Below are 23,123 nucleotides of genomic sequence, written 5' to 3'. Positions count from 1 at the left end.
CACAACAACCTCAAGACACTAAATCATTGCATGCAATGACTGACAGAATGTTTAGACTGCATATCATTGATGAGAAGATGACGAATGTTTCCTGTATGACTGAAATGGCCTTAAACAGTAACGAAATGTGCTACAGAATGTTACGTTTTCACACAAATTGCATGTAAACATAAACCTTTCACCGCGTAATACTCACTACTCTTGAGTACTTCTAAAACATTTCACTCATACTTTGAGTAATTTTACAAGATACTTTTGATACATTTTTGGGTTAGTAATGGTACGTTTACTTGAGTATGATTTTTCAGTGCTTTTTTCACCACTGATTAATACACAGTAATGTACTTGCAGTGATCGTCAGAAATGAAGTAAACGCAATTTGTTACTGTTATTAAGTATTTGGGGAGACTCTGCTACATTTCAATGTCAAATATCTTACTTTTTACTTAACTACATTTCACAAAATCAGTTGTTTATTGTTTTAAATGAGTGAATAAATTCAATTGCTCAAGTCACCAATCAGGGTACAGTGCATACTGTTTTAAATTGTTTTGGTTGCCGCCTGGTTGTGTCTACCAATGCAGTTTGAGAGTACCAGTGCGAAAGCTGTACCTGCTATTTCTGTGAGTCTGATGAATGTCTGTATAATACTGTTAAATGCTATTCAATTTTGAAATATCTAATGTCAATATTTGATCGCAATCATCTGTTATTGGCTCCACAAGATTATTTTTTTTTTCTATAACAGTGGACTGGTTCTTTAAAGGTTTTCAGAGTCCTCGATGTGCAGATTTTTGATTCATAAAGAAAAGTATTGAACTGTTTACTGTCTTTAAACAAGAATGGAAGCTTCTGGGTGTTTCGCTCTCTCTCCCTTATACAACCCAAGGCCTTTTACATCACATTTTGTCAAAAACCAAGAAGCTGCTGAATATTGTTTAATAGCAGCTGGAAACTACTTGAACTTGAACTTTCTGTAGGAGTCTTTCAAAAAGAACTTTGATGCTGCTGTTCATGCCTTTCGGCAACAATTAATTTTTCAGAATTTTTGGCGGAAGCAAGGGTGGAAGATTCAGAGACATTTTTAGTTCTCGCCGTCTCCTTGTGCCACCTGTCAGACGAGGTCTGCCAATTATTGCACGCAGCTTCAAGAGTGATGCATTGCACAAAACTTGGATTAACAGCCAGGAAATCCATGATAAACATTTGTAAGCCAGTTGGCAGTTGTAAAGTAAAAGCAAGTGCCCCGGAGGGCATGTAACACTCCCTCACTCCGCTACCATGAGTTAATGAGTCTGCTCTTACTGGCACAATAATCCAAACTCTTATGATGACACTTCAGATCTGATTTACTGCAGTGAAATAAAATCCCTCTGAACTAAATATATAGGGCGAGGCAGTGGCGCAGTGGGTAGCCCGTTCACCTCACAGCAAGGTCGCTGGTTCGATCCTCGGCACAGTGGGCGTTTCTGTGTGGAGTCTGCATGTTCTCCCTGCCTTCGCGTGGGTTTCCTCTGGGTACTCCGGTTTCCCCCAAAGACATGCGGTACTGGTGAATTGGGTAGGCTAAATTGTCCATAGTGTGTGTGTGAGAATGTGTGTGTGAATGTGTGTGTGATGTTTCCCAGAGATGGGTTGTGGCTGGAAGGGCATCCTGCGTAAAAACTTGCTGGATAAGTTGGCGATTCATTCCGCTGTGGCGACCCCGAATTAATAAAGGGACTAAGCTGACAAGAAAATGAATGAATTTATCTTCACGACATTACAAAGTTAAGGTAATAAGATTCAATTTTCAATGTACTGTATTATAAAACTAGCGTAAACAATTCAGCGTAGTGCGGGCCAAAATGTCATAGGGCACTTGTGAATTCTTTTCTAATTTCTTAGAATAGTATATAGGTATCACATTTTACAATAATACTGTAAAATAGTAACAAGCCTTTTTTTACATATTACCCTTATGTATTAGATGAAATGCTGTTGAGTACTGTTGAATCAGCCTTTCTGAACAAATTATTTGAATTAATGGCTCTAATTGTATACTATATAATAAGTCATTGTTCTTGATTTTGTCCTGAATGAATCCAACATAGGCTCATTCTGAAAACGTAGCTCTTTATACATTTCTGGAGATCTTGTCTGAATTAAATTAGCAAGATGCCCTTCTGGATCTTTCACTTACTTCGAATACACTACAGACTACATTTACATAGACATCTGTAATCTAGTTATTTGCCTTAATAGACAATAATATAATTACGGTGTTTACTTGAAGTGCTTGAAGTTTCCTGTAATTTTGGGTGACTTTAACTGCAGTTCGGCAGTTTCACATTCACTCATGAACATTTCATTCATGCCCCCCGTGACAAACTGGGGTATTAGACGCAAATATGGAGTAAGGACGGGTGAGAGTGCTGTGGAATTTAACTACACACGCCAAATGGAAAGAAATAACTTTGTGATGCATTTCGCGATGTGTGTGTGTGTGTGTGTGTGTGTGCATGTTTTCAAAACTCTTTACTGACAACATGTCCCTTGTTATTACTTGTGTAGGCCTACAGTTCAAAATTCATGAACAGTTGGTAAACACAAGTACATCTTATTGAACATCATTAATTTTCATCACCAATTATCAAAGTAGATTCATTTCTCAAGCAGTTTGTGATGCATTTTGGAAACAGGAGATGAGCCCCTGGTTTAATGCACCACCTGGCTTGAGAAACCTGCTCTCAAAAACTTATATTTAGTGATTCTTTGAAAAGCACACATATTCTTTGGCAGAATTTAAATGAGCTGTTTTAATCTAGATAATTTCCAAGATTAATCTAGATAAAAAATAATCTATGACCACCTATAAAAAAAAAAAATATTAATAAATTAACATACAATTGTCTTATATTCCATTATTGTTAAAAATAGAATTTTTGTCATTTGGTGTGTATCTGTTTTTCAGGAAAAGTGTAACACATTTCAAAGGTGGGGTCAGCATCAGATTTCCACATTTGTAAAATGAGTTTTTTTGCAATACACTTACAAAATAGAAAAGTGTGACTCGTTTTAAAAACACTCATTTGAGTCACTAAAAAATTTTGTTCCAACATACTTTTACTTTTACAAAAACAAGTGTATTTAAACTACTTGACATATGAGTAGCTTAAGTTTTGAAGCTGCATTTTAACTTTAAGCATCCAATGATTTTAATTCTCCCTTTTAAAGCTGTGGATTGATTTGCACACAGAGCTGTAGTTTCTGTCAAGATTGCGTGTGGTTGGAATACTGATCTATGGCCTGCTGACATAGCCTCCAGAAAACAGGTGAAGAGGGACCTGCAGCCAATGCCTCCTGCATAAATCCTGATTGCATCTGTCCTGCTTCTGTCCTCTAATTGCCTTGCAAAATGAGCCTGGTCTTTTGTTTCCCATCTAGCCGTGATTAGCTGCCAGAACATGCTCATTTCCACTGGGTGATTATGAATCGTGCCCATAACACACCTCCATCAAATGACACCGGGGATATGATCTGATCAGTCCTATTATAATGAGGTATTGTTAGGGAAACGCTTGATGGCCTGTTGCGGAAAAAAGTTACTGATAGCTTGATCTTGATGTGCATCCACACAACTAATAAAAGCGGTTAGTTGACTTTACTTTTAAAAGTGAGTTAACCTGAGGCCTGCAAGAGAAATGGGATGTGTGTTATCAGTTTGTAATGAATAATAGTGTTTCATTAAAATCTTAAATATTAACGACAAACATTTTTTTTTTTGATTTGGCATGCATTTTGTTTTACCACTGATGGATATTTATGAGCCATTAAGTACATCATTTAACTGACCAAGTAGAAATATCAAGAAAAAACAAATCAACAATTATTTCACTGTTTAAAATAATTGCTTCAGCCGCTCACTCAAATGATTTGTTCAAACATTCTGATTCTGTCAAGTATCAAAAAGTCCAACCCAGGCTCATTTTAAAAACGTATCCCTACATTTCTGAAGAGCACCAAATACGTCCCAGGAGCTATGCAGTTTTTGTTTTCGTGAATCCACCATAGGCCGCTGTGTACGTTTTTTTCAGATCTTAAATTTCTTTTGCGCATGCCATGTGCATCTGCTGTTCTCACGTAAATCTACCAGAGGCCACTGTTGACTCACTCACTGACATACTGACTGACTGACTGATTGACCGATTAATTGACCTGAGCACCAACTTCCCTAAACCCAACCGACAGTTTTAAAAAACAATCTAGAAAAAGAAAAGCCCTCGCTTGATTTTTACTACCTTTGTTTCTTTTTTATTTTTATTTTATTTTATTATTTGGCCTCTGTTTTTGTCTTTCCTGCTTTCTGGAACTGTTCGTCGCTGGACTCGAACCCTGTCGTCATGGTCAGTTCCTCTCTGCATCTCAAGTTCGAGCTAACCGCACAAACTGGTAACATCCATAGGGAGGTAAGCGGTCAGCTGGCAAGCACGAAAAAGAATTGCGTCTAGCTGCCCGGTAGCATTCATTTTAAAAACGAAATGCAGCCAAATGTACTTCTGGCTACATAATTTGCAATCTCCAGAAATGTATATAGGGCTATGTAGGTAAGTAATCTTTTAGGGTTGGGCGATGTCAACTGATTTGGCATTGTATGATGTCTAATGTAAAACATCGTGATGGATGATGGCATCATTGTCGTAGGTGCCAGTAAATTAACTAATTATGAATAATTGATTAATACACATATACCTGACCCTGGTCTTTGCTTTACCCATAACCAAATTATAAATTAAGATTAGTTACACACAAATTACCACCTGTCAATTATTTTTGGTGTCAACTCTGACATGAATAGACAGAGTGATCTGTGTCGTTATAATGGCGTCAACAAACATGGTTGGTAAAAAAGGTGCACAACCAACAGGAACAAACCAAATTACTAAGTACAAGCGTTAAAGCAAAAGATTGAAGCAGTCTACTGACGCTGTGACACGTTACCTGATGAAAACTCCTTCAAAGTCCCATAGTCTGTGCTGCCCCTTCAATAGCAAATAGCTGACAAATCCCGCGTTGCAGCGTAGGCTATTCGTCAGAAAAATTACAGAACCAAAAACAGCTCTAGGTTGGCTATACTGTGATATTGTTGTGAAAATTAACTTTACCCCTTTACTCCCTGCAGCCGAATCTCCATCTGTCAGTGACCGTCATCTTTGCGTCATGATCAGTCCCGTGATCCTCCGTGCCTCCTGTAATGCGTGGAGAGAAAGTGCATGCACATTTTACAGGAATTGGAAGTACATATTTGGTGATGTAGTTGAGGATCCAAATGCAGGTTTATTATGAGAATGGTCAGGCAAGCAATGGTCAAAACAGGGGCAAACAGATGCATGCAGAGAACCCAGAGTCGTGGTCGATGAACAGGTGAATGGTCAGTACAGGCAGCAAGCAACGTAAACAAACAAAACAAAGCAAGGGTTCAAGCAAGGCAAGGGAAATGCTTGATTATATTCAGAATACAGTATAACAAGACTCAACAACTAGTGTTTGTGTCTGTGCTGCTTTTAAAGTCAATTTAATCAGGTTTGAAGAGCTTTAGGAAAAGCAACACGTGGAAAGCCGGAACAGGTGTGAGTGTGTGGTGCATGACAGGATTTGTAGTCCATATGGTGACAGATTTGTAGCTCTCCAGTGATCTGCATTGGGCTAGATCGCTGGTTATTGCAACAGTTTTATTCCAGTGTGAATCAGATCATTATACCTTTTGAGAGATTGACTCAAATAGTTTCAGTTCTTATTTTAAGTTTTGTAACATCAACACTGAATGCGTTACTATTTTAGTATTATCATTATACTAATTATTATTAAAAGATACATTTAATAATATGCTTTAACAATTTAAATGCAGCTCAACATGGAAATCTATTTCTGCAGACAGATAAAAAAATGGTTCACACTTTAAATGAAAATGGATTGCTGTGAGAAATATTGCCTCACAGGGAAAACATCATTTATCTCAATTATTCAATACAAAGTCATACATTTTAGACATAAAGGGACAATTACCTTTTAGTTTTAGATCTGTGCATGTTGCAAACAGGTTTCAAAGATCTTCAGAGGTGAGAAACATTTTGGTCACATTTTACAATAAGGTTTCATTAGTTAATGTATTACCAACATTTACTAATCATAGTTTAACATTTACTAATGCATTATTAAGAGTTAAAGTCATGCTTGTTAACATTAGTTAATGCATCACGAGTTAACATGAACCAACAATGAACTTTATTTTGTGGTATGTGGTATGAACGTTTTAAAGGGGGAAAAAAGCCTGTATATGCAATGCAGTTTTGTGTGGCAACAGTCATTTAGCATGAACTTGTCAGTAAAAGCAGAATACTCCAAGCTAGTTAAGTTAGTACTGCCATTGCAAGACAGACCTGACATTTTACAGTCCCTATTACATCTCTGATGGCACTCTGAGCTGAAGATTTGAGTTGCAGACCATGCAAATGCAGATTACAGTGTGCATACTGCTCTCATTACAATCAATCTGTCAGTCACCCATTTCATTTAGATCCCTTTCAAAGCACGCCTACGATAACAGTTATTTTGGTGTGTGCCAATCAAACGTGCTTTTGAACTTGAAACTATCAGAAATGAAAGTGGCGTGCCCTCCCAACTAATAACACACAAGATTGTTTTCTTTCAAAACTACCAGTTACACATAAAGTGCAAGAAATGTAATATCAGAGTGCCATTAAATAATCCATATTTTACTGGACAACATGTCGCACATGGCTGAAACTGCATTGCTGAGAAAAAAAGAGAAAAGAAACAATAGTAAAAATGACATTTCTAAGCACAAAAAATGTACAATCGGATGTTTTAGCACATTTTATGTGTAGCTAACATGTTTTAAACTATTGTTTAGCTTATAGCATGTTTTAGCACATTGGTAGCAACAATTACAGAAGGAAAACAGCAAACTTGTTGTTATGTTGTTAAATTTTACATATTACTACCATGTTTTAGTAAGTAATAGCATGGTTACTATCATGTTTATGGATGGATGGATGGATGGATAGATAGATAGATAGATAGATAGATAGATAGATAGATAGATAGATGTTTTAGCTCATTATACACTTTAATATAGAGCTAGAATGCTTAAGCACACTGCTAGTAATTTCAAGCACAATGCTAACATATTTCAAGTTTTATATGTTTGTAATGCTGTTTCAAGCATGTTTGTTAGCCATTGCTAGAATGTGTTGGCATTATTAGGATGTTGCTACTGCCACACTGATTTAATCTGGATTGCTATGATATGTAACAGAACATGTACTGTCTTAACATACTGTAGGTAACTAGCACTCCAATTGCATGTTGCTGGTGTGTTTTTTCAACATTTCAACACACTTTTACATATAGTTAACAGGTTTTTACACGTTCATAGCATGTTTTAAGATGTTGCTATATGCTTAAGCCCACCCTTTTATTATGCTTTAGTGCATTGCTAGAATGTTTTAACATTTGTAAAATAGGTTTCTAGCATGTAAGTTTTAACATGTGGCTCACATGTTTTAAAAAATAGCCAGTACATTAGTGACATGTTGCTAGGAAGTGTTAGCATGATGCTAGAAAGCTTTATAATTTTCTTAGAATTTTGTTATAATTTACATTCTGGTAATATTTTAACATGTTTTAACACATCACTAGGATATTGTTAGGCTGTTTTAGAATGTTTCTAGCATGTGATGAACGTTTTACAATGTTTCTAGTTCTCAATGTTACATTTTATCATGCTGCTAGAATGTTAAATCGTAGCATTTGTAAGCACATTGCAGCCATTTTAAGCACACTGCTAACATATTTCTAGCATGTTTAACCATGCCACTAACATATGTTGCTAGCACATTAGCATCATGCTTTACATCTTTTACATCAACACAAAGGAAATGTGTTATTAAATGAACATATTAGCCTATTATGCTGCTAGAACATTAGCACCATGTTTCAACACATTACCAATATTTTAACACACCGTTAGCATATTTTAACACATTAGTAGTATGTTTTAACATACATTAGTGCTTGCTATCATGTAACTTGTACATCAACACAAAGAAAATGTGTTATTAACTTAACATATTAGCTTATTATGTTGCTAACACTTAAGCATCATGTTTTAATACATTGCCAATATTTTAATGCACCGATAGCATATTTTAACACATTAGTAGCATGTTTTAGCATACATTACAGCTCGCTTTCATGTAACTTTTACGTCTACACAAAGGAAATGTATTATGAACTTAACATCTTAGTTTAATATGTTGCTAACACATTAGCATCATGTTTTAACACATTGCCAATATTTTAACACACCGTTAGCATATTTTAACACATTAGTAGTATGTTTTAACATACATTAGTGCTTGCTATCATGTAACTTGTACATCAACACAAAGAAAATGTGTTATTAACTTAACATATTAGCTTATTATGTTGCTAACACTTAAGCATCATGTTTTAACACATTGCCAATATTTTCATGCACCGATAGCATATTTTAACACATTAGTAGCATGTTTTAGCATACATTACAGCTCGCTTTCATGTAACTTTTACGTCTACAGAAAGGAAATGTATTATGAACTTAACATCTTAGTTTAATATGTTGCTAACACATTAGCATCATGTTTTAACACATTGCCAATATTTTAAAACACAGTTAACGTATTTCACTACATTAGTAGCACGTTTTAGCACACATTACTGCTCACTATCATGCAACTTGTACAACAACACAAAGGCAATGTGTTAGCTTGCTTTAAAAGCACCACACTGAAATGACTGAAAGCAAAACAACTGTGTGAGTTTTCCCTAGGGCCTCCATCAGAGCAGCGAGTGTCTGGTGTAGATAATGACATGCGTTCAGGTAAAGCGGCCCGCAGGCCATCCAAACCGATAAGCCTGACATGCGCTACTGTAAAGGGATTTCTGGAAAGCCTTCCTCTTTTTCAAACAGTCATATTAGCTGAGTTATCAGCATGACAGCGACTGCCCAAGGCCAAACATATTGATCCACTGAAGGCTCACTGATTCGCTCACATGTAGCAGAGAGGCATAATAAATCTCAGATTGAAAATCCATTTTTCATACTGTACATTATAATGTCGGACGCCTCAATTGACTTTTAGCTGACTGTAGTTTTATTTCAAATAAAATAATTATACACAATTGCATAGAGTTGGCCATTTATCAATAATATAATATAATATAATATAATATATTATAATATAATATAATATAATATAATATAATATAATATAATATAATATAATATAATATAATAATACAATTCTTTTACAATGATGATTGATTTTGACCTCTCAAAATCCACAAAGGAGTTTTTATTTATAATATATAAATTAAAATATCAATTATGTTAATAAATATAAAGTTATAATTATTATTGTTTAATTTTTTTGATGTATGGAATTTTAACAATGCCATTTATCTGTATACTTTTTATGGTAAAAAAAAATAAATAAAGATAAATAATATATATATATATATATATATATATATATATATATATATATATATATATATATATATATATATATATATATATATAAAATAAAATAATTAATTTTTTTTTTGAGTCGTCACAGCGGAATGAACCGCCAACTTATCCAGCATATGTTTTATGCAGCGGATGCCATTCCAGCAGCGGACTATCACTGGGAAACACCCATACACACATACACTATGGACAGTTTAGCTTACCCAATTCACCTATAGTGCATGTCTTTGGACTTGTGGGGGGGAGAACATGCAAACTCCACATAGAAATGCCAACTGACCAAGCTGTGGCTCAAACAAAGCAACCTTCTTGGTGTAAGGCAACAGCGCTACCCATTTGCCACAACGCCACCCTAAATAAAATATCATTTAAATTAATAAAATAAACCATTAAAAGGTAAAATGTGTAGTATAAACTCTGCAAATCCACACAGATTTTTTTTATGCACAATGGTGAAGTTCTGGCTTTGACTGAGACCGAGATACACTTCAAGTGACAGAAAGAGAAGCAGAAATATATATACGTCTCTTTTTCATCTAACGTGTCGAAAATAGTCTTTTTTATTTGGCAGCAAAACCATGCTCAGACTTCAGTAATTGTCTCACACATGAGCTACTCGGATTCAACATTGTCAACAATTTGCCATTGACTAACTACAGGTTTCCTTCTGAAGTTAAAGAAGAAAGAATATAGAGTACATTGTGATGATACGCAAGACAAATATGAAAAAAACCTATACAGTTGAAGTCAGAATTATTAGCCCCCCTTAGATGTTTTATTCTCTTTTAAATATTTCCCAAATGATGTTTAACAGAGCAAGGAAATTTTCACAGTATGTCTCATAATATATTTTCTTCTGGAGAAAGTCCTGTTTATTTTATTTCAGCAAGAATAGAAGCAGGTTTTAATTTTTTAAAAGCCATTTTAAGGTAAAAAGTATTAGCCCCTTTAGGCTATATATTTCTTCAACTCTATATACTAAAATAGGAGAACATTTGATGAAGAGTTAAAACATTTGAAAAGTAATATTATTTAATTTATTAATATTATTTAATTATTTAATAATATTAAAAGAGCTATAATTTAGGAATGAGTTACTGTATTGTTTTTTTTTTTTTTACTATGAACAGCTTGTAATTAAAAAAATAAAATTAAAATTATGCTTTTCTATTTGAAGATTTTTTTTAGTTTAATCTAAAAGAAATGTATTTATTATTTTTATTTTTGCCTATAAATATAAAAAATTGGAAGTTATATATTTTTTTCTGTGGTCATTCATTTAATTACATAATATTTTTGGATTTTTTTATTTATTTTAGTTTAATCAATGGGATTTATTTTTTTAATGCAATTTATTTTTATATCTGATTTTTATATGGGTTTTTAAGACATTTAAAAAAATCCAAGTGCCATTCAAATTCCCTGTGTAATTATGGGTCAAAGTGCAGAGATATTATTAAAATGGCAGACGGGTTTTTTATATCTGAAATGAATGGAGATTCGTGGGTTTAATTAAAGTTTTCTGACTTTCTGCTTAATTTATGCTCAACAGATGTGCTATAAGCTGCCGTTTTGATTAAGTTGCTGCTCACAAAGCTTTTAAGAGTGAATGCTCTTCACTTATTCATAATTTATAAAGCAATAAATCAATAACATGCGAATAAAAATGCATCTGGTTTGATTCCACCCTCCAGCTTTTAATCACATCGGCAGGTAGAGCGATAAACTCGAGTTATGGAAGTTGATGAATTTCAATGTCACTCGAAAGTCACTCAATAGTCACCAAGTGGCTGTCAAAATCCTGTCAGTCAGGCTTGAGGATTGTCTGGATGGACTGACAGAGAGCAGAATGAGAGTTAAATATCAGGATGATGTTCAAAATTGCTGCCCTGCTTCTAAACTCGTCTAATGTATATGCAAATCCTTTTTTTCCTCAAGCCAAAACCCTCCTTTTTTTGGTCGAACGTGTTGGTCAACATAAATGAAAATTGCTGATTGAATAAAAACAATGAAACTTTACTGATAATTCTCTCACCTCCTTACCTTCTAAGTTATTAATTTCTTTCCTCAGTGTAAAGAAAACAATTTTTTTAGAAAAAACATTCCATGATTTTTCTTTCTATTAACTTCTATGGTGCTCAATCATTTAAACTTCCAAATAAAACAACACCAGCAAAGAAATAAGGGTCTTAAATATTAAAACAATCTGATTTTAAGCACAGGCCCATTGGAAAAATGCTTTAACTTTAATTTTTGCAAAAATCCATTGCTCCGGGGACGTTGTATTGCACATTTCAGATGTCAAATCTTGTAGGAAGCTCTGTCTACATTTTTGAGAATCTGAAGTATGTTACTCAGGGTACATTTTTATGACGGTATTTCTATGGCAAAAATAATTGAGCACACCGGTGATGTTTACGCACGAAGTGAAGCTTACAGACCTACATGCGTGGAAACTAGTGCTCGTGCGTGAACATCCACGCTGGACTGATCCTCTGGCCACTAGCGGATGACACAGGAGTGGATTTTCACTCTTGTCCCATCCTACCCCACAGAAAGAAATCTTGTCCCGTCCCACTACCGGACCAAAGTTTAAAAAATAATCTTGCCTTCCGCCGTACCGTACCCATATATGTTTTTTTTTTTTTTCAACTTTTAGTCTTTAGGTAATACATAGAATTTGATTTTATCTGCTCCCCATACTGTTTTAGTCCAGCTTCTGACTAAAGGCCCTGTTTCTATATTTTCTGGATATCAGTTACAGTAAATAAACGGAAAACAATACATAGTTCACACAAGCTTCCTTTTACTCATTTACTGAATTTTTTTAAATAACATGCTAACAATTTTCATCTAGCATGCTCTTGCATAACAAGAGAAACACAGACTGCACAGTTTAAACATATTCTTTAAACATTAACATGTTTTAAAAAATAAGCAAATCAAATAAGCAGAAACAAAAGTTTTTACTTTTTTTGAGGAATCTGTGGCATGATGTACGCTCTCATGAGCAAGGTTATACCTCACAAAATGCTTTTGTAGTTAATAGTTTTATATTTTTAATGGAAGAGACAAACACAGCCTCATTGAAAATATTGTTGTTTTACAACCTGAAGTCATTACAGACTCAGCAGGTTACAAAATATGTCTCTAGTCATTATTTTAAAAGATTAATCCTTATTTGACCATTACCCCAAGAGAGAAAAGAGCCAGTGAGCGAGCGAGTGAGAGAACTGATCACATGTGAGCTGTGAGGCATAACCTTGCTCGCAAAAGCACACATCGTGCACACGGATGATGATATGCGCGCGTGAGGGTTTACAACTAGCTCACAACTGCATGATTCCTAGCAATGGCAAATGGATCAGTTCAGTGCGCATATGAACATCCCCTGCGCACGCGAGCACTAGTTTCACTAGTATCTTCTCGCAGTTCACTTCTCCTCGTGCTCAAACATCACTTGATTATTTTGGCATAGAATTGCCGTCATACAGTTTGTTCTAACTTTCAACACTTCTTTTACAAATCGATGAGATTGCAGTGCTTGTTGTACAGATCGCCTAGAAAACCACTAACCAGATCTCTTACCTAAACCCAACCAATAGTGTTTCCAAAAAGCAAAAGTAAGAGGAAAAAGTGCACTGCAATCATGTCCTTCATCTTGATTTTATCTCCCAAGTGTTCTGCATCACAAATGCATCACAACACTGTACAAAGTGAGCTACTGAACAGAACACAACAGAAAAGCGGTCTATATGAAAATAGATAGTTGAGGCAAACGTATTCAATCACAAGTTATTAATTCAATCAAATATTTGGTGCTGTGCAAATAAACTGCTTGAAAATAATCCTTTTCGCTCCATGGACTTCCATTCCTACGCATGTGAATGTGGCAAACTGTAGTGTGACCATGGCATAATTCATAATTAAAATGTCCCAGTAAATATCATTAGTGTGAAAAGAAAAAAGCTACCTGGCGGTGTTTATTTTACCAAGAAACTGCAGTCAAACATACACTGTAAAAAACAAAATGAAAAAAAGTCAAGACAATATTTTTATGTTGCTTTAACAAATTTTTATAGGTTCCAAATATTTTTATAGAGGTTATAGAGGTCTCTATTTTAATGATCTAGACATTAAGTGCAAAGCGCAAGGCGCAAAAGCATTAAGGATGTGTCAGAATCCACTTTTGCTATTTTAAAGATGGAAAAATCCGCTAATGTGCTCTGCGCTGGACTTTAGACCTGCTCTCAGCTGATCTATTGCCCAGTCTATTTTAGTTCCTCAAAATAGCAACGAACACACCTCTTCTCTAGACCGAAACACCAATGAGTCCACAAAGTGCCGCAAATGAATTTGCTATTTAAACAACGTGGCGGAAAATGGGAAAATTGTGGTCTACCAACACATCATAAAAACAAGTCTTGCACCTTATGCCGGGTGTATGATAGGGGCCATAAAGTCTAATGTTATTCTTTTAGTCAGTTTGATTGATCTAAGTTAAGATGACTTAAGTTGATTCAGCAAAAAATGTTAAGTAGCAATATTTTTTACAATGCATGTTGAAGTTCATTTTTGTAGTTTCACTTGTTTCTAAAACCCTAATATTTTATAACCCTAAAGTTCTAATATGTCCCAAAACAAACAAGAGACCATTCAAATGTACTGGTTTTAATGCACTGTAAACAAATGATCAAATGATGAAGTTTCACACAATTCCTTCATGTCAACACAAATTGATTCACGTAACTTAGTCACGTAATTTAAGTTGATTGAACATAAAACAACTAAATTGTCACAAAAAAACCTAAATAATTGGGTTGTTTCAACTCATTTTAAATAAGTAGTTTGAACAAGGAAAAAAAGTCATTTTTGGAGTGTGGTTAAAACTATATTTTTCAAAATACCTTTTAATGGTATTTTAAATCTAAATCATTCTGTGATCGTTTCTATCGGTTTCTTCAGCGTGATATCTAATCATTCTAAAGTGGGATTTTGAATGACATCTGAACTCAATAGCTCTGAAATAAAGATGTCTTCAGGGAAGCCGGTATGCGTTGGAAACCACCAAGATCCTCTTTAATTGCCAATCATGCTGTCGGAAAGAGAAACATTTTTTGAAACCTGCTGAGTCTGTAATTACTTCAGGAAATTTCTGGAAATAAACTAATCCTAAACTAATAATAAAAAAAAAAATTCATAATTTACTCATAATTCCAAACCAAACCTATTTGAATGTCTTTTTTATTTTGAAAACACACAGAAAAATACATTTGAAGAATGTTGAAAACCAGAACTCATTGACTTCCACAGAAAGGAAGAAAAGACATCAGTGATTCCCAGTTTCCAGCATTCTTCAAAATATGTTATTTTCATTTCAACATAAACAAGAAACTCAAATAGGTTTGAAAGTTGAGCAAACGATGGGTTAACTGTCCCTTTAAGAATCTGTGAAACTCTTTCTATGTGACCTGGAAGTCAGCAGCTCATTATCACTACATATATTTAGACAATATGTTAATAAGTTTTGAACTTCAGAGTGAATCCAGGATATTTGGGCCAAACAGCATTTATAGCTTGTAAATTAACCCAATAACACTGCATCATGGCAAAAAGTGTAATGCTAAAACTTAAAAGGTATATGAGGCCACATGGCAAGGGGGCAAAAAACAGGATTATATTTAAAGCTAACCGAAGCCTGACTTTCTTTGCTTTTATATTAAGAGAAAATCAGCCAAAGCTTTGCCTCTGGGGAATATCAGTGCGCAATATAAACTCTCCAGCTGAATTTGCACACGAAAAAAAAAAAAAAAAAACACTGCAAGGGATAAAACAGACTTTGTATTTGCTTTTCTCAGTTGCGTATATCTGTCCTCAGAGGCGCACCGAGAGATGTAGTTGTATCTCAGAATAGCTGTCGAGGCACAAGACAATGAGATTGGAGTGTTGAGGTTTGCCGGCGAAGCGCTGAGAGATGCGTGCGCCGTCGAGAGTTGCTTTTCTGCTTTCCCTGAAGCTCAACAACCTGATACACTGGCACTGGGAACAGATGTGTCCTATTTATGAGTCCAATTATGCATTTGAAACTCTTGAATAGCTCAATACATTTTTCAGCTCATTGCCTCTGTTGAGCTGAGGGAAAAGCTTGATAAAAGCAGAGCTTTTTGGCGTACATGATTTTTGATGGTTTTAAAAGTAAAACCCAAACACAATAAACCCAACAGAAACCATTACAGCATGGTTTTAACAGATTTAATGGGAATTTTATTGGTTTAAATGGACACTGTATTGGTCTCTATTGGTCTTTTTTAGGTTTCTATTGGTGCCATGTTTAAATCAATAAATCTTTGTGGAATATGTTCTAAAACACTCTAGAGACCTGGTTTTAATGGTTAAGATGGTTTATTATGGCTTTCAATAACATTTAAAGTGGAAATTGTTCAAATCTTCTGTGATGGTTTCAACTGTTTTCTTTAGCGTGACAACTAATCATTCTATAGTGGGATTTTGAATGACATCTGAATTCAATTAGCTTTGAAACTAAGATGCTGTCATGAAAGTAGGGATGCGTGGAATACAGCAAACTCGTCTTTAATGGGCAGTCACGCTGCTGGAAGGAGAGATATTTTTCGTAACCTGCTGAGTCTGTAATGACTTCAGGTTGTGAAAAACAAGGCTTCAATTGCACATATGCTTCAGCAGCCTATTAGTTACGAGTGGGCGGCATGTAATGGCTGAGATCTTCTTAAAGTGACTGATCTGAAGCTATGATGCAATCTTCATAGTGGATTCATGAATCAAAACTGCTCCGATGTTGTAATTATTTACCTCTAACCATGCTTTTATAAATAAAAATGTAAAACTGAATGCAGTTTCCAACTGAATGATAAACTGGTAGTGGTAAAAACCGAACTCCTATGTTTAAAACGATTGCTGTAAAAAAGTTCTTGCTCTTTGAATTTTTTTGAGTTGAATCAAATAAACATTTTTAGGTATCTCGACATCAATCAAACTGACTAAAAAAAAAATAAGTTAAAGTTTTCATAACTTAAAAAAATGCAGAAACCTAATTAAATTATTAAAATAGCTTAATGCAACATAAACATTTGCTTTCATGACTTTTAGACATATATCATTTATTACTTATTTGACATATCGTATGGTCAGCGCCAAGAGCCTAGTGGTTGGTACATTGACACATAGCACTGAAGTGCTCACAGCGACCTGAGTTCGATTCCTGACTCGAGGTCCTTTGCTGATCCTTCCCTTATCTCTGCTCCCCACACTTCCCTGTCTGTAAATTTCCACTGTCCTATCATAATACATATGAAAACCCCTAATATATATATATATATATATATATATATATATATATATATATATATATATAAGAAAACAAAAAACAAAACAAAAAATAGATCATATGAATGACTTAATATAATATAGATACAATCTTGTTCGTTTGAGTGATTCAAATACACACACACACACACGCACGCACGCACGCACGCACGCACGCACGCACGCACACACACACACACACACATTACAATAAGTGTAGTCTGATTCCTGAAAGTCATATGAGCATGTTCATTTTACTGCAACAAACACTTTCAGATTGATTGACTCATTTGAACTGGTTCATTTGAGTGAATCATAAGCATACAGTACAATCACTATGGGCCAGTTCCCATAAAATGACTCATATAAACTTGCTCATTGAAATCAAACACACGCAAAACGATTAGTGTATTTTGATTTCTGACCAATTAACAATATAACCTCAAGGTAATCTTGTTTGTTTCAGTGAATCAAACACACACACATCAAAATAAGTGTAGTCTGATTCCTAAGAGAATGAGTCATATTAGCTGGTTAATTTTACTGCAACAAGCACATCCAGAACAATCAGCGTATTGGCCAGTTCCAGAATGCTTGAATCATTTGACCTGATTTATTTGAGTGAATCATAAGCATACAGTACAATTACGGTAGTCCGATTCCCAAAAAAAAAACTACTTATATGAACTGGCTCATTGAATCAAACACACACAAAATGATGAGTGTAGTTTGATTTCTGACCAAAAGACTCAATATAATGTCGATATGATCTTGCTCATTTTAGTAAATCAAACACACACACATTAAATAAGTAGAGTCTGAATCCTGAGAGAATGAGTCATATGAGCTGGTTTATTTTACTGCAACAAACACATACAGAACAATCAGAGCAGGCCGATTCTAGAATGATTGTCTCATTTGAACTGATTCATTTGAGTGAATCATGAGCATACAGTACAAGAGTTGTAATCCGATTCCCAAAAAAAAGTATTTTTGTGAACTGGCTCATTGAATCAAACACGCGCAAAATGATCCATGTAGTTTGATTTATGACCAAATGACTCAATATAATCTTGATATAATCTTGCTCATTTTCGTGAATCAAACACACACACACACACATTACAATAAGTATAGTCTGATTCCTGAGAGAATGAATCCCATGAGCTGGTTCATTCATCACAATCACATACAGAACAATCAGTGTAGGCTGGTTCTAGAATGACTGACTCATTTGAACTGGTTCATTTGAGGGAATCATATGCATATAGTACAATCATGGTAGTCCGATTCCCAAAAATCACATGCAGAACAATCAGTGTAGTCTGATTTCTGATCAAATGACTCATACGAGCTTGTTCATTTAAATGATTGAAACAAATTCATTTTAATAGTGAATGCAGATCACTGGATTGCATTGGAGCCACCATTTTTAAAATGTGAGAACAATTTTAAAAGGTTGTTTAAGCTGACTTTATATCTAGGATATGTTTTTTATAAAGTGTGTGGGCACTTGGACTAAAGATCAGGGTCAATCAAACTTTGCCTAGCACAAATGTATGTAAAATATTAATCAGAGTCTGGAAAAAGCCCAGACAGATTCACATCACAAGAGTGCTCAGTCAGCCTAAAATTAATTCCTTGGGTGCTGTACAATTCCAGCTTGATAAATAGACAACAGCGAGACAATCAGGCTATAAGGCAATGGGTGCATTAACATGACAGTACATTTAAGGGATGATCAATGGCCTACGGTTCATGCAAGAGGGAATACTTAATGCACTGCCCTCAAGACTGTGACCCCGAAGAGGTTTAAAACTCAGTTACGGGCAGTAATGAGGTATTGCCTTAGTCAGAAAGAGAAAGGAGAGAATAGAAGTGTTGTGCTTGCATGGGGGGAAAATACAGAATAAAAGAATAGTTTCAGTGATACCAATAGCATCTGTTTGATGCCTCTGAGCATTTGCTATTGTTGTGCAGAGTGAGATTTGTGTTCTCTTGGGACTCCGGGGATTCTTCTGTTCAGTTTGCAAGGCTGAATATTTTAGACAGGTTGCTGCTTTTATGTGTACGTTGCACTTTTTGTTTATTTATCCTCACTTTTATGCTCTCTGTGAATCAATGACTTAAAAAAAGTTAAAAGAAGAAGTGTGAAAGACCATTAAGAAGACTCTGATTCTCAAACTATTTAGGAAAAGATATTTAGTCGAAAGTATTCATTCATTTTCCTTCAGCTTAGTCTATTATTTACTGCCACAGCTAAATGAACCGCCAACTATTACAGCATATGTTTTATGCGGTGGGTGCCCTTCCTGCTGCAACACAGTACTGGGAAACACCCATACACTCTTGCTTTCACACACACTCATACACTACGACTAATTTTGTTTACCAAATTAACTTATACTGCATGTCTTTGGACTGTGGGGGAAACCGGAGCACCTAGAGAAAATCTACGCGAACTTGGGGAGAACATGCAAACTCCAATCCAACCTTGGGCTCAAACCAGCAACCTTATTGCTGTTAGGCAACAGGGTTGACCACTGAGCCACTGTGTCATTGTTTGTCTAAAAAACAGTAATCAAATGATTACATCAATGATTGTAAAATTAAGATTACAACTAAAATTTTGGAAGGTTACAGCAGTCTAAAATAAGTTTGAAGTGAACATACCCTTGCTTTGAATGAATCGGCACATCTGGGGTCAAAAGACATGACTTTTTAGTCTCACAGAACATCATTAATCTCCCACAGGACATCATTAGTCTCTCTAGTCTCTTGTTTAGTTCAATTCAATTATTAAATTCAGCAACTGCTTCATTGGCGTGACAAATGTTACAAATGTATTGCCAAAACATTTATAAAAATTACATTAAAAATAAAAGAACATACATATATAATAAAAACAGTAAACACAGTAAATAGTAGAAGTAAAATACAGATATATACATATAATAATTACATCAAAATATAAATAATATATCATATTATTCATATGTCATATTTTTCAGTGTATCATATATAACTCAATATAGTATATTATTATTATTCAGTATATCACATTATTATTCAATATATAATATCATTCATAAACATCAATAAAAAATAATAAATCAGAATAAACTGTACATTTAACAATCAACATTTTAGGATAAAACAGAAATAAAAACAGTAATAATCAGTAAATTTACAATGATTTATTTATAATCATCTAGGTGTGTGTGGATGCGTGTGTGTGTTTGTAAGTGCATCACTGATGTTTTTATTGCTCACCTCTCTCTTTTTGTGACAGGCGTTAATGTATTGTGCCGCTAGAAGGTCAGTTTTTTCCCCTAGTAAATATTGCAGTTGTGTTTTACTGTCTGACTCAGTGAAATGTAGGTAAATGCTCTGGAGTTTGGGGTAGAATATTTCTTGGATGTGCTGATAGTTTGTGCAGCGGGTGAGGAAATGTTCCTCCGTCTCCACCTCTGCCTGGGCACAGTGTGGGCAGATGCGGCTCTCTCTGGGTTGCCAGTTCTGTCTGTATCGGCCCGTCTCTACAGTCAGACTGTGAGCACTCAGACTGTATTTGGTCCTTTATTGCACTCAGATTTGTTGCTGTAGTATAATCTCTATTTAGGTCTAAATAACATTGAAGTTTACTTTTTTTCCGGGTGCTTCATTCCAGTAACTCAGATACTCTTCTTTTCGTGCATTTATCATTTGATTGGGCTTAATTCTGTGGATGAGCATGTCTGTGTTGTAAGAATGGTTTTTAACCACAGCGGTTCGAACTGTAGTTCTGCCGAGTGACTAAAAAGTGATCAGCATGATGGTAAAAAACTGTACAATTCTAGTCAAACCATTCTTCTGCAATCTCATACCAAAAACGGAAATAAGGGCAGTATTAATAGCTATAAATGTGGGAGAGCGTTGATACTATGTGATTATATTGTATTGCAATATGGAACAATTAAGTGTTGATGTTAAATCAAAAGTAATTCACAATTACTTGAAAAATTAGATCATTTAATGACAATAATTCTCTATGGTTACAACTGAATTAATTACAAACAACTGTATAAAATGATAAAATATGAAATGATAAAACATATGATATTAATTGTACCCAGCTTAAATGTAAAATTAAAGTTACCAGAGTTAGATGGAGAGACACAAGGGGGAGAGAGAGAGAGAGAGACAAAGAGAGCAGGCTCAGAAGTTAGCCTGATTGCAGTAGAGTCAGAGAAGACTCCAGAGGAGGAGAGGAGCAGAGCAGGAAAAGACAGGCCAGGAAAAAGAGGGCAGAAAAAAAGACAGAGCCAGAGTTTACCACCTATTTTGTATCTTTCTTGACCATGTGACTAAAGCCCAAATGCTGAGACATTCAAACTGACCAATCAACATGTGACCACACCATAAAACCCCCAAACCTTCTTGAGTCAAAAAGACATGTTTTGTCATATAAACAAATGCATATGATAATTTAGCCTCTTACAGTGTCATGATGCTGCCTGCTGTTAGTGGTATTCATTGTGTTGGTTTGTGTTTGCAGCTTCAGGACCGTCTGAATCAGGGGCCTTTTTTGATTTAAAGTGATAAGAGTTGGGGTCACTTATTTTTGTTTTCAAAATTTGAGTTTCTCACAGACATAACTTTTCTCTCAGAGATGTCTTGCTGTGTTGTTCTCTAATATAGATTTTTCTCTCTATATATATTTACTGTTAATTAGAGGAAAATGAAAACTTACAGTGAACTAGTTTAAACATTTATATTTTTGCCATACATTTAACATGAAAAGCTGCATGCTTTTCAAACTAGTTGTGCAAGAATTTAAAATGACAGTGAGATCTGCGTGTAGAGATCATTTGAATACATTTATACATTGGTATACTAAGCAATCCGCTTCATGAAAATTTAATTTCCCTTGATGTTATCGCTGCTCAGATGTCATGCCACACTCCTGTCTGAAAACACTGTTATTTGTTCATGCCTCAGAACGTGAATAAGGAATAAATGAAAAGCCATGCAAATGCATTTCATTTATAAACGTTTCTCACAGTTTGGCTGTTTTAATAAGAGCCCTGATGGCCAATTCTGAACAGCGTGAGTATGTTTTAGCTGGTGGAGTTTGATTTGGCATTTCTTGTTTCAAGTGCACTGGGGCATGCCGGCTTCCAATCTATCAGCTGATCTCAAACTAAATTAAACTCATTTTAGTTTATCAAAGCCTCAGCTGGCTCCTCAGTGTTTGTGTTGGAGCCACAGGTAAAGCTGAATGAGTTTGTGATGCAAAAAGAGAATCAATTAAGATGAAACCAACCGAGATGAAGGATGTGTCCTTCTGACCTGTATTGCATTAAGAGGTAACTGTAATGCACAATATTATGAGGTTAAAAGAAACCAAAGGATATTGGAAAGGGGAAAAGGCATCACCAAAACCTCATATACACAAGAAAATATGTTTTCTGAAGTGTCCCAGTCAAACTGATTGAGACCTCAAAGGGCAATTCACTCCAGATGTCCTGAGAATATTTCTGAACTGCAACAGTTTTGTAAGACGTTGACCAAATGTGCAGGTCTGATGTACAATAACAGGTGGTGGTGGAGGCTACTGCTGTAAAATCTAAGCATTCACATACTTTTTTTGTACTATGAAAAATGTATCAATGTTTTTTTCTTGGTTAAAATTATGTCAAATGGAATGACCAGTGAAGAATCTAACTAAGGATCCAAGAATTCTTGTAGCAATCCTATGTGTGTGTTGTTTTAAGAACATTTGTGTTCATGAAGTTCATTTGTGTTGTGTTTCATTTTCATTTGTTTATATTCATTTATTCTTCATTTAATTATTTCACTTAATCATTCGATCATTAGTCATTTATATAATTATCATAATATGTTTAATTGATTATTAGTTAATGTTTTGATTATTATTATTGATTGTTAAGCCTTGCTCACAGTACATGACTTTAAACATCGGCTGTGCCATTTAGGGCGGCAACCCACTACATGATCTGACAACAACTTGTTCGCCAACAGCTCAGTCAAGCTACCAAACCACAGCCAATGAAATTTTGAGGGAGGAGTCGTCAGAAAAAGATGAACACTATTGGCTTCTTGTGTGCCGATACATCACTGACAGTGTATCAAGCAATGACTGTAAAAAATATGGACGACGCGACAGCCCCTTTTGCCATTGAACGCCTTGAGGGCAAAACGCCTG

At 35.0% G+C, this 23,123-nt stretch overlaps 1 long non-coding RNA gene across 3 annotated transcripts in view; it reads right to left on the bottom strand.

Annotated features, from left to right (window-relative positions):
* Positions 1-23,123, bottom strand: part of LOC141380314 (uncharacterized) — a 51,438-nt gene that overhangs the window by 5,744 nt on the left and 22,571 nt on the right. Inside the window, exons 2-4 of one of the 3 annotated variants that reach the window (XR_015521919.1) lie at positions 5,145-5,228; positions 4,981-5,064; positions 2,596-3,672 (exon numbers count right to left, since the gene is read on the bottom strand). This is a non-coding gene — a long non-coding RNA (uncharacterized LOC141380314). Of the gene's footprint in view, positions 1-2,595; positions 3,673-4,980; positions 5,065-5,144; positions 5,229-23,123 lie in introns of those variants that run through there. The other 2 variants (XR_015521918.1, XR_015521917.1) reach the window with 2 other exon arrangements.

Source organism: Danio rerio, chromosome 22, assembly GCF_052040795.2.
Source record: "Danio rerio strain M-AB ecotype USA chromosome 22, GRCz13ab, whole genome shotgun sequence".
NCBI lineage: Eukaryota > Metazoa > Chordata > Actinopteri > Cypriniformes > Danionidae > Danio > Danio rerio.
The sequence above is the reverse complement of the archived record's forward strand: the minus strand, read 5'-3'. Positions and strand labels throughout refer to the sequence as shown.